At 40.2% G+C, this 13,290-nt stretch overlaps 1 protein-coding gene across 2 annotated transcripts in view; it reads right to left on the bottom strand.

Annotated features, from left to right (window-relative positions):
* Positions 1-12,434, bottom strand: part of CALN1 (calneuron 1) — a 428,896-nt gene extending 416,462 nt beyond the window's left edge. The window contains exon 1 of one of the 2 annotated variants that reach the window (XM_082247000.1): positions 12,001-12,434. The gene's annotated coding sequence lies outside the window, so the exon portion shown is untranslated. Of the gene's footprint in view, positions 1-11,577; positions 11,600-12,000 lie in introns of those variants that run through there. The other variant, XM_082246999.1, reaches the window with a different exon arrangement.
* Between the last annotated feature and the right edge of the window lie 856 nt (positions 12,435-13,290).

Raw genomic sequence — 13,290 nt, 5'->3', positions numbered from 1 at the left:
TTTTTGAGCTTTATGCAACCTGCCATCTACTGTTCTGGCAGTGGTCATTTTTTTAAAAGTAACGAGTAACTATGCAGCACAAAAAAAAATACTTGAGTAGAAGTATCGAAATCATCGAAAAAATGTAGTGAAGTAAAAGTAGAAGTAGGAGAAAAAAATTCTACTCTAGGAAAGTACAGATACCGCATTTCGGTACTTAAGTACAGTACTTAAGTAGTTCTACTTCGTTACTATACATCTCTGCCTAGCAGTGAGGCTCCCTTGTACTGCAAGGGTTAAAGTGATTGTAAAGTCAGAAGGTTTTTTATCTGAATGCATTCTATGCATTCAGATAAAGAAAAAAAAAATTCTGTGTGCAGCAGCCCCCCTCAGCTGCCCTATAATTTACCTGAGCTCCATCTAGATCCAGCAATGTCAGTCAGCAAATGAGATGAGAAAGGGGGCAGGGTCGGGTCACGTCTCCATGTCTAAATGGACACAGGGAGCTGTGACTCGGCTCAGGTGCCCCATAGCAAGCTTCTTGCTGTGGGGGCACTCAGCAGAAGGGAGGGCCCAGGAGCAGCAAAGAGGGACTCAAGAAGAGGAGGATCTGGGCTGCCCTGTGCAAAACCACCGCATAAAGTAGGTAAGTATACCGTGTTTGTTATTTTTAATTTAAAAAAAACATGAGCCTTTACAATCACTTTAAGCCTGCATTTACACCTGAGCAAAGCGTAAGCAGATCATATTCCAGGTGATTTTGAACCATTTCTTTCAGATATTTTGTTCAAGCTGCATTAATTTTTTTTCCTGGGTTGGGCCTCGGGAAAAGGCGATTCTATAGGAATAGAGAAGTTTCATCAGGTGTGACAACATGCACAAAAACATGCAAGAATGTACCATGCACTTACAGTTGCACCCATTAAAGTTTATGGAACAATACAGAATACATGCCTATCTGGGACAATAAAAACCTACCGGAGCTTGAGGAGCTAGAGAACTTTAGAAAATGGAAACAGAGGGGGTAGTAAGGCTATTGCAATTATATGTGGAGGAGAAGCTGAAGACATGCACTTTCCCCGATATATCGGAATTGGCCCCTGAGGTTACTGATATTGCTGATATTTAGGGAAAGTGCATGTACCGGGGTGATGCCTGCAGCTATAGGCATCACCCCGGTACCAGTATCCATAGCCGACGGTCGGCTGACTTGTAATGACAACCGATGCTCTCGGCTGTCATTACAAGGAGTGGGAGGGGACGTTCCCCCCCCTCCCAATGCCTTCCGCAGCTCGCCCGGGTCTCTCGTCCCACTGGAAGACCAAGGCATCCTACCTCCACTGCCGCCGCCACCGAAGAGAAGACCCGGGTCTTCATGTAAAAAACCCGGAAGTGATGTCATGACATCACTTCCAAGTACTTGGCACCAAATTAAAAAAACTGACAGCATTCAAAACAGCCAAACTTGGTGTTTTGATTGCTTTTCGGTGCAGAGGAGGGGTTTGGGATCTTTTAGACCCCCAGATCCCTCCACAAGGAGTACCTAAAAAAAAAAATTCCTAAAAAAATAAATGAATAAAAAAAAAATATATAATGTCCGAAAATATCGTCCGATACCGATGTCCGATGACCAAAATTTTGGTATCGGCATTAAATAAATGATATCGGTCGATCACTAGTTGAGACACACATTGACAACACAATTTAAAGAAAGGAAGTTAGAATGGAGTAGAGCCCAGTTGCTGAAAATGCTGGTAGATACCACTTCCATAAAAGGGATGACCTTGAAACTGTATAAAAATATACATTTAAAAGTGCTGGAAAAGAACTCCCAGCTCTCTAGCAGGGTAAAATGGGAAGAGGATGTGGGAGGATTATCAGATGTCCAATGGAATGATATAGTAGCCTCAATAGATCTGACGTCCCTATCAGCAGCCTAGAAACTCATACAACTTTATATTATTTATAGAGTATACTATACACCAAAAATATTATCTTAATTTGGGAGACATCCAGATGCATCTTGCCCCAGGTGTAGGGCTGCAGTTGGGGATTTGATCCATATGCTCTGGAGATGCCCAAAGTTATACAGATATTGGGAAGGGGTGTGGAGCAAAATAAACTTGGTATTTAAATTAGATCTACGAATGGACCCAATACTTTGTATAATGGGATATATGGAGCAAAATGTGGGATCAGCGTCCAAATGAGTCGCAGTTCTTTACATAGTTACATAGTTTGTAAGGGTTGAAAAAAGACATCAGTCCATCCATACCGTACATTGTATACCTCTGTATGTTGTGGTCTTTAAGATGACTGTCTAATAGTTTTTTGAAACTATTGATGCTCCCTGATGATACTACTGCTTGTGGAAGAGAATTCCACGTCCTTACTGCTCTGACAGTAAAGAACCCCCTACGTATTTTAAGGTTAAAACGTTTTTCCTCTAGTTTTAGTGAGTGGCCACGGGTCTTATTGTATTCCCTTTCTCTGAAAAGTTTGTTCCTTATGCTAGGGTCCTCACCAGTACAGTATTTGTACACTGATATCATATCCCCCCTCAAGCGTCTCTTCTCCAGAGAGAATAAGTTCAATGCTTGTAGTCTTTCCTCATAGCTGATGTCCTCCATTCCCCTAATTATTTTTGTTGCCTTTCTCTGGACTCTCTCCAGTACCAGCACATCCTTCCTGAGGGCCAGTGCCCAGAACTGGACGGAATACTTCAGATGTGGCCGCACCAGAGTCTTGTAGAGTGGGAGAATAATCTCTTTATTTCTGGAGTGAATCGACTTTTTTATACAGTGCCTTGCGAAAGTATTCGGCCCCCTTGAACTTTTTGACCTTTTGCCACATTTCAGGCTTCAAACATAAAGATATAAAACTGTAATTTTTTGTGAAGAATCAACAACAAGTGGGACACAATCATGAAGTGGAACGAAATTTATTGGATATTTCAAACTTTTTTAACAAATAAAAAACTTGGGCGTGCAAAATTATTCAGCCCCCTTAATTTAATACTTTGTAGTGCCAACATTTCCTGCGATTACAGATGTAAGTCGCTTGGGGTATGTCTCTATCAGTTTTGCACATCGAGAGACTGAAATTTTTGCCCATTCCTCCTTGCAAAAAAGCTCGAGCTCATTGAGGTTGGATGGAGAGCGTTTGTGAACAGCAGTTTTCAGTTCTTTCCACAGATTCTCGATTGGATTCAGGTCTGGATTTTGACTTGGCCATTCTAACACCTGGATATGTTTATTTGTGAACCATTCCATTGTAGATTTTGCTTTATGTTTTGGATCATTGTCTTGTTGGAAGACAAATCTCCGTCCCAGTCTCAGGTCTTCTGCAGACTCCATCAGGTTTTCTTCCAGAATGGTCCTGTATTTGGCTCCATCCATCTTCCCATCAATTTTAACCATCTTCCCTGTCCCTGCTGAAGAAAAGCAGGCCCAAACCATGATGCTGCCGCCACCATGTTTGACAGTGGGGATGGTGTGTTCAGGGTGATGAGCTGTGTTGCTTTTACGCCAAACATAACATTTTGCATTGTTGCCAAAAAGTTTGATTTTGGTTTCACCTGACCAGGGCACCTTCTTCCACATGTTTGGTGTGTCTCCTAGGTGGCTTGTGGAAAACTTTAAACGACACTTTTTATGGATATCTTTAATAAATGGCTTTCTTCTGGCCACTCTTCCATAAAGGCCAGATTTGTGCAGTATACGACTAATTGTTGTTCTATGGACAGAGTCTCCCACCTCAGCTGTAGATCTCTGCAGTTCATCCAGAGTGATCATGGGCCTCTTGGCTGCATCTCTGATCAGTCTTCTCCTTGTATGAGCTGAAAGTTTAGAGGGACGGCCAGGTCTTCGTAGATTTGCAGTGGTCTGATACTCCTTCCATTTCAATATTATCGCTTGCACAGTGCTCCTTGGGATGTTTAAAGCGTGGGAAATCTTTTTGTATCCAAATCCGACTTTAAACTTCTCCACAACAGTATCTCGGACCTGCCTGGTGTGTTCCTTGTTCTTCATGATGCTCTCTGCGCTTTAAACGGACCTCTGAGACTATTACAGTGCAGGTGCATTTAAACGGACACTTGATTACACACAGGTGAATTCTATTTATCATCATTAGTCATTTAGGTCAACATTGGTTCATTCAGAGATCCTCACTGAACTTCTGGAGAGAGTTTGCTGCACTGAAAGTAAAGGGGGCTGAATAATTTTGCACGCCCAATTTTTCAGTTTTTTATTTGTTAACAAAGTTTGAAATATCCAATAAATTTCGTTCCACTTCATGATTGTGTCCCACTTGTTGTTGATTCTTCACAAAAAATTACAGTTTTATATCTTTATGTTTGAAGCCTGAAATGTGGCAAAAGGTCGCAAAGTTCAAGGGGGCCGATTACTTTCGCAAAGGCACTGTACATGCCAGTATTTTGTTGGCTTTGCTTGCAGCGGCTTGGCTGAGATGTTATACCAGGCTATGAAGGGAATTATTTCAAAGTGGATAAAGCCTAGACCACCCTCGGTAATAGATTGGCTGAAAATGGTCAAAAATACAATAGTAAGGAAAAAAATAATTTATAGAAGAAGGAGTAATGAAATTACATTCGAGAAAATATGGAAAATATAGATTGAAACCCTAGGACTGATATCCGAATTTGAGAATATATAGAAGGTGTGTGCCTGTACTATATTCATTTTAATTGTGAAATAGGGTGGAGAATGGGGGGGGTTTAGAAATATTTATTTGTGAAAATAATTCTGTTGTTTCGGATGGAAATTTTGCATTTAAAAAAAAAAGAATTAAAATAAAAATGAATTGAATAACAAAAAAAAAATGCCTAAATATGTCCAAAAAAAATGTATGTACTTTTTTTAATGTAGGGTAAGCATATATGTGTTAACATGGACAATCATAAAGATTGGGACTCTGCATTTCTGCATGTTGAGAGTAGTCAGGAACAGTGAAATGAGCAAAAAAAAAAAAAAAAACACTCAAGTATAAAAAGGTAAATTATTTACCTCTGATCTTTTCTACCTAATAGCAAACACTCTTCCCTACTCTCTGATGCTCCCAGAATTTGGGTGGACCCTTGTAGGTTTATTGACTAAAGCTAGAGAATGGAAAATTAGTCACAATTCTGCAGTGAAACCAATCAGCTTCTAACCTCAGCTTGTTTAATTAAGCTTTAGAAATAAAACTTGGAAGCTGATTGGTTTCTTTGCAGAATTTTGACTCATTTTACCCTCTCTAGCCTTAGTAAATAAACCCCTTAGCGTCCTGATGTACCATTAGACCTTACTGTGCTGGTAGGAGGCACTGCAAGTGGAGTTTTTAAACTGGAGCTCAGCTTTACAAATTTAGCAACAAGTTAAAAACGCCTGCTTTTCATAAAATTCACAAAGATATTGGAAAAGAGTGGTGTTTGAATTTTATACAATTCACGAAGCAAGTACATTAACATCTCTGCGTTTTTCGGGTTATACGGCAGTGCAGTGCATTGTAAATGGATTACCATTCTTCCCTGTGGAAGAAGTGTTTTCCTGGAAACCAGCTTAAAAATACAGGAATTGAAAATTTTTACGCACCACAATAAAAGACATATATTTTCACAAAGCCAAGTAATACTGGGTTCATTTTGAAAAATCCACTCATGTACATGGAAGTTTAAAAATATAGGAATTTTCCCTGATATGATTACATGAGCGATGAGAATACAGCTTACTGATTTACGGGTAAAAAAAAGTACGCTTTTAAAAATAAACCCCCCAGAGCTCCTCGAAGGACACTGGAGGTCGTTTCACACTGACAATACACAGGTTACATTCAGAAACATACTACTGTTCTTTTCTGAAAAATAAAACATTTCTACAAGGTGAAACTGGAACATAAGTATGTGGGATGTAATCATTTGGTCATACATGTGTACAGTTAAAGCAGTGACCACTCACATCTAATTACTTTTCTTTACAGTTCTAATGTCTCTATTTATAAGAAATTAATTGATTTAGTGCACAAAGATTAAAATTCAAAAATGTATAATTTTGCAGCTTACTCATTTTTAGATTTGATGGCTGCATGGGTTTTCTCTTTTTGGCTTTCTTCCTTTATTTTACTCTGTGATCTGGCCAGTAAGTCTGTTATTTCTCTAATTCCTTTAACAGACCAAGCTGTGCAGCAAAAGAAGCAGTTTGAGGGTTGGGACAAACCATTTGACAAGAATGCTTACCATGGTCAGCTTTTATTCATTTATTTAAAACTTTTATCACAAAATGAAAAAAAAACTGTTGCTGTAACTGCTTAACCACTTTAGGACCGCCCACCGTACATATACTGCAGCAGGGCGGTCCTTAAGCAGAAAATCACGTACATATGCGTGATTTTGCTTTAAGGCTGTTCGTGCCGCCGGAGTCGCCCTCTAGCTGTGATTAGACACAGCGGGAGCCAGTCCATGGGATCGGTGGCCGTGATCGCCGCCGGCCTCCTGCGATTGTCCAGGAGACTAAACAAGGCAGACGGCTGTTCTGTCAGACAGGAAGGGAGAGATTGTGTGTTCCTAGTAATCAGGAATACGGATCTCTCTCTTACTGCAGTCAGTCCACTCCCCCCACAGTTAGAAAACATTCCTTAGGAACACACTTAACCCCTTGATCACCCCTAATGTTAACCCCTTCCCTGCCAATGTCATTTATACAGTGTCACTTGTCCCCAAAAAGTGTAATTTAGTGTCAGATTTGTCCGCCGCAATGTCCCAGTCCCGCTAAATATCACTGATCGCCGCCATTACTAAAAAAAAAAAAACAATAAAAAAATAAAAAGTCCATGAATCTATCCCATAGTTTGTAGACTCTAGTACTTTTGTGCAAACCAATTATTATATGCTTTTTGGGATTTTTTTTTTATACCAAAGATTTGTAGCAGAATACAAATTGGCCTAAACTGATAAAAAAAAAAATGATTTTTTTTTTATTTTTTATTGGGAATTTTTTATAGCAGGAAGTAAAAAATATTGTGTTTTTTTTTTTTTTTTTTTTTCAAAATTGTCGGGTTTTTTTGTTTATAGGGCAAAAAATAAAAACCACAGAGGTGATCAAATACCATCAAAAGAAAGCTCTATTTGTGGGGAAAAGGGACATCAATTTTATTTAGGTACAGCGTCACACAACCACGCAATTGTCAGTTAAAATAACGCAGTGCCGGATCGCAAAAAATGGCCTTGTCATTAAGGGGTTAAAACCTTCTGGAGCTGAAGTGGTTAAAATATGAAGTTCAGGTTACATTTGTTAGTCAAGTCCATCCAAATCTGCTAGTCCATCTACCGCTTTGCTCTACCCAGATTCCCATTGCTACTGTCTCCTTTGCTCCTCCAACCAGATTGGAGAATCCATGAGAAAAGAAATGTGTATTCTGTCCAGAAACCCCAGGTGAAAATAAGGTGAAAATATTTAAAAAAATGAATAAATAAATAAATGCTGCCACCACATTTAATAATTGGTAAGCTGCAAAATATAATATTTATGTTTTGGGGTTTATTACCACTCCAGGCATACAGCTAAATACACAGTTGATTTATATGTATGAGGCTCATTCTGTCCAGCCAACCCTAGGATTTTCACATTCCTGACAGATAGGAGCCTGATACCAGATAGGCTGGTGCCCTGACTTTTTTTGGCTGCAGTTAAAAGAGAAGTATGTTTTGTTTTGTTTTTTTGTTTTTTTACAGAATCATACTTACCTAGGTGGATGCAGCATTGGTCCAATGCTGAATCTGTCCCCCACTGGCTCTAAGACTACAACTAAGAGAACTGAGCGATCAAACCCCACCAATCGCTCGGTTCTCAAGGCTCCCTGAGCAGAGAGGTAGTGACTGTTAGTCACCACTGTCTGCTCTGCCCCTTCCTCGCTCAGTCAATCGCTGGATGGGGCGGGACCGGCCAGATCAGGCTCTAAGCGACTCACTGAGAGGCTGAGCCAGGTGCAGGTCCAGGCATGTGGGTAGATCTTCATGTCGTGATCTTGGACCGACTCTGTGGCATCAGCTGACAGCAGGCTTCAGCCTGTTTTCTGCTGAAAACGGGTTCTCAGGAGTGCAAAACGAACTGCACTGCTGTGATCCATAGAAGAAGTACAGCCAAACGAGCAGCACAATCAGTTTTTTCCCAGCCTGTGGTTGGACAGTGACGGATCAGCAGCAGAATATGCTCTCATAACTCTGCTTTCTCCTCTTGTTAACAAGTTCCCACACCTAATTTGTCACAAGTAATACAACACCCTCTCCCAGTCTGGCTCCCAATGTACTTAGGAATACAAAAGGCTGATATCATGTCAAATGTAGGTTCTTGCCCTAGCTGCTTTTAAAAATACAAAATATCAAATGCATAACTGCATTACTTGGTGTTGTCATTATATCTGCCTGGAATTCATCTTTAGCTTTCTAAGTGATGGTGCTTTGGTATCGAATATTCTAATTAACTATCTTTCAGACATTTCCATTTAAAAATAGCTTTCGGCTTTTAAGAGTAACTGTCAATGTCAACCAGACATGACGCATTCAACTTGAAACCTGCAATTTCTAAGGTTTCAAGGCTTCCTTCTTTAAGTCTTTGTCTGCCTCACCGAGAAACCTGTGCTTTATTTTGAAGAGCCACATCACCATTCCCCGATCAAAGTTTTCATCATGATAAAGCTGCATCTTAATCAGTATGCCACTGTGCCCAAATGTAATGACTCATCTTTGGCTCCTAGCAGAAGCAACACAGAGCATGAGTAACAGCACTGATGCCTCAATAGATTGGCACTGTGATATGTAGTTTTTATACCTACAGGAAGCAAGTTGGAACTTGGCCTGGGTCAGCAGCTACTGGAAATCATTATCATGTGAAAACAGCTTTTGCCTAGATGCATGCTGCAACATTCCCACTGTACTGCCGGAGAGACCCCCTCACAATGAGAATTGAAGTAGACCTGCAGTGTCAGTATATGTTCTGTAAAATACTCAATAGATCTTTCCCTAGCTGATTCCTCACCTCCTCAAAAAAAAAAATCATAATATATCTACCTAAAACTAAACACGTTCACAGCAACACCCTACCTGCTGAAATAAATTGTTATTACAGTGCCAACAGTTTGCTGATCAGTCATTAAACAGAAAACCTTAAATAATAAGGCATCACTCTATGCCTATAGAGTCACTATGCCTATCTATGCCACTCAATGTCTATATACCAGCAGAAAAAATACTAGAAAAAATAGAAAAAATTGTTGTCATATATTTATATCAATTGTATGGTTTATTTATTAAATCCATTATCCATCATCAGTGACTATTGCGCCCACCTCATTTAAAGTCCCATCAGGGCTATGGTTTTTCCAATTTTGTATATACCAGCAGAATCGCCACCTATAGGGGTTCATTTACTCAAGGTAAACAGGTTGTTGACTTATGTAAGTGAATTTTCCCCAGGGCTTAGTAAATACGGTGAAATTTCACTTTGCAAATAATACCCAATCACATGAAAGGGAAATTATAAAAGCATTTATACTTGCACCTAATTGGATGATGGAAGGCCTCATTCACCAAGCTCTGGGGCAAATTTCCTTGCAAAGTCCATTTCTTTTTGTCTTGAGTTAATCAACCCCATAATTTCCAACTCCCAGCCAAATGGACGTTTTAAAATGCCGATATCAGATTTACTTTTTTTGTAAATGTCCTAGGTAACGAGTCAATAGTAGTTAAAATAAAATCAATAGTAGTTAAAATAGTAAATAGTTGCTCTAGTATGTGATTTTTGTGCATCACTTGGACTTACTGGTAGTATAAGCCTAGAAGAAAAAGGGATAACTATCACATTAAGTTACAGTACTGATTCTTTGCCACCCTGGATCCCAAGTTTAAATCAATACAGTGATACTGAGTTTGATTTAATAAAGACTAATAGGCTGTTCACTTTGCAAGCGAATTTTCCCCAGAATTTAGTGAATATGGTGCAATTTCACTTTGCAAAGAATACCCAATGACATGCAAAGCAAAATTTAAAAAAAAACAACATTTCTGCTTACATATAGCTGGATAATGGAAAACAGCAGATCTTCTCCCCATTAACTAAGCCCTGGGAAAAATCCCCTTGCAAAGTGCATCTTCCCCTGCAAAGTGAACAGTCTATTAGCATTTAGTAAATCAGCCTCATTGTCTGCATGGACTTTGTGTGTTTCTCCTAATATTTATGTTGTTGTCCTTCCATTGGCTTCTTGACAAAAATGGCTTTTATGCCGCTGTTGATTGTAATGAGGACAATAGACTGCAAACGCCTTTTAGAACCTGAACCGACATATTTTTTTTAAATTCAGAAGTGTCAGGACTATATAAAAAGGTGCAATTAAAAGACTAATTAATCTGGATGCAACAATTTTCCAACCTGCTGGAAAATGTTGACTACTGAAGAATACATTCAAAAATCTATACAAAAGTTGAATCATCTGGTCCTCAAATAGTGGAACTTGTTGGCACTATGGGTACTTGTTGAGAATTTTGGTTAAATTATATCAATTACCAGAGTTTACAATTAAATGTAGCCCATTGCTGATGACATGAAATGCATGTATAAATTATTATTACATTTTATTAGTGTCTGGGCATTTTGACAATTTATCGACCCAAGCTAATGACCATACATTTAGAAAATATATATCTCACTGGTTGGCACTGGGAAGCTGGTAGCTTTTTTCTTTTTCATTTATTTTAATAGAATATTAACCATGGCTCATTTCACACCATTACCCTATATTTACCTCAACCAGTGAGCACGAGTCCTTTCAGCCATACTGCTTAGCACATGTACATTTGCTCAGAGACCATCCAACTCTAGCACAGGATGTGAGCTGAGTGTAATCACCACAATTTGAACGCAAACAGCTCTGCATCACAGGATTTGCCAGGATTCAACAACTCAGGCACCACCTGCCTGGTAACATCACAAGGAGATGGCATGACCCATTCTGCTTTTCCTGACATGTATACAGTACCAAAAGCTAAAAATCACTGCAGCCCATTAACCCTTCATGGACTTGACGTAGCTGCCAGGATAATTAGATCTTTTCTGACGTTGGCCAATTATGACTTAAATCATCACCAAAGATCTTGATACTCATGTTGGATGTTTCAGGTGAGCATTGCTCCTAGGGGGGGCAGTTCTAATAAACTGCCAATTGGTCTTCCAGACCCGTAATCCATCAATATACTTTAATTTCATATAGAAAATGTGTTGATGGCTCCATATTCCTCACTAAAATATCAGCAATACATTTAGGACAGTGAATTTGGCAAAACCCATGCTACCCCAAAGAAGCCCCTCATCCATCAATGTCTGCTGCATGAGTGAGCTAAGCCTTTGTTACCTGACATCTGAGATAACAGAGAAAAGACAAATGAAAATCAATTTACACATCCTAAATTGTGGAGTGTAAAATACTTCTCAGGCTGGCTATAGGGTTCAGCCTTCATCATCCAGCTAATCAGTAGCTAGATGAAGATCAGCTTGGACCCTCTAGCAATTTAGGGGGAAAGCTCAAGCAAGTAATTGTAAAAATGCTTACAGTTTTTCCAGTCCATGATGAGAGGCTGCTGCTTGTGATACAGAATCTGAAGCCTGCTCCATAACCACACTGATGAACAGGTCCATACTTCAATAGGCTGCAGCTTGTGCAGAGGTAAATTATGAAATATAAATTACCGGACACTTCTAACAAGCTAGCTTACTGCAAGCCAAAAAACACATTTCCTAATTAAAAAGAAAAGCAAAGAAGTCTACATAGGCTCTGAGATTAGGACAGTGTAGATGCTTGCCTCCACTATGACAACAGGTCAGAGGAAATCATGCCTTATACAGGATGGAGATCTCTGCCTGGAACACTTGAATAGCACCTTATTGTTTAACCCTCTGCTGGAGCACCAAGCATCATTTTCCTGGGAGAAGAATGAAATGCCCACACCATCACAATGCACGATTCAATCCTTACCTGTCTGTGTTCTGCTTACTTAATTACTCCTAATTGCTCTTTTTCTTTGGATCCTGGAAATGTGGGGGAGGGGGAAGGGAGGGCTGCTGGTCCAGGTGAGTGTCCTTTGCCCTTGATTGGAGGCAATGTATGATGAGAGGTGTGCATTCAGTTCAGACAAGGCACCTGTCACAAGAAACCTTCCTGCCCATTACCTGCGCTTTGCCCTTTGTGGAATGGATGTGCCAAACTAGTGTCCCGATCAGTCATCAGCTGGATACCAAGGAGCATCAATACTCCGTCCATCCAACGGCTGCGATGGCAAACTAGCAGTCCCGCTTGCTGTCAACTCCATTCCACAATGTCATGCTCCTGGGGATGGTCCTTAGGAAGCAGGAGCAGGCATTGTCTATGGGGGGGACACGGAGATCGCTGGACACAGGAGCGGGCAATTCAAAGAGGAGGGAGCTGTCAGGACTGGGGGCTGGACGGAGTGAGGATGGTCCAAGTCTGGAGCGCTCCACTGCTACCTAGACGATGCTACAGATCTCATCCTAAGGACACACACATAACGCCGACTTTATTATGTGTGTGCTGTACGGGGAAGTGCACAGTGTGGAGATCACTCAACTCTTTTAGGGGGGGAGGGAGGGAGGAGCAGGAGCTGACATTCACTTGTACAATCAGCTTCATCTGTCTACAACCTTCCATTTCTCTGCCTTCACTACTGCAGCCTGATACCTACAGGTTTCTACAACTCCTTACTTCACCAGCAGCATCTATAGACTTGCACACACCATCACACGTTGCTGTGTGTCTTTTAACCAAATGGATCAGCCTTTAGGACCAATACATGTCACATGCTCAATACTGATCACAGGAGAAAAAGACCATTACACATAACAGGATCAAAGGACCAATACTGATCACAGGACCAAAGGACCAATACTGATCACATGATCAATAATGATCACAGGGAAAAGGACCAATGCACATAACAGGATCAAATGGCCAATGCTGATCACAGGACCAAAGGACTAATACATATCAAAGGATCAATACTGATCAAAGGAGAAAAGGACCAATACACAAGATCAAATGACCAATACTGATCACAAGACCAAAGGACCAATACATATCAAAGGATCAATACTGATCAAAGGAGAAAAGGACCAATACACATTACAGGATCAAATGACCAATACTGATCACAGGACCAAAGGACCAATACATATCAAAGGATCAATACTGATCAAAGGAGAAAAGGACCAATACACATAACAGGATCAAATGACCAATACTGATCACAGG

This window comes from Pelophylax lessonae (assembly GCF_965119305.1).
Source record: "Pelophylax lessonae genome assembly, chromosome: 2".
NCBI lineage: Eukaryota > Metazoa > Chordata > Amphibia > Anura > Ranidae > Pelophylax > Pelophylax lessonae.
Note: the sequence above shows the minus strand (reverse complement) of the source record. Positions and strands in the feature narration are given on the sequence as shown.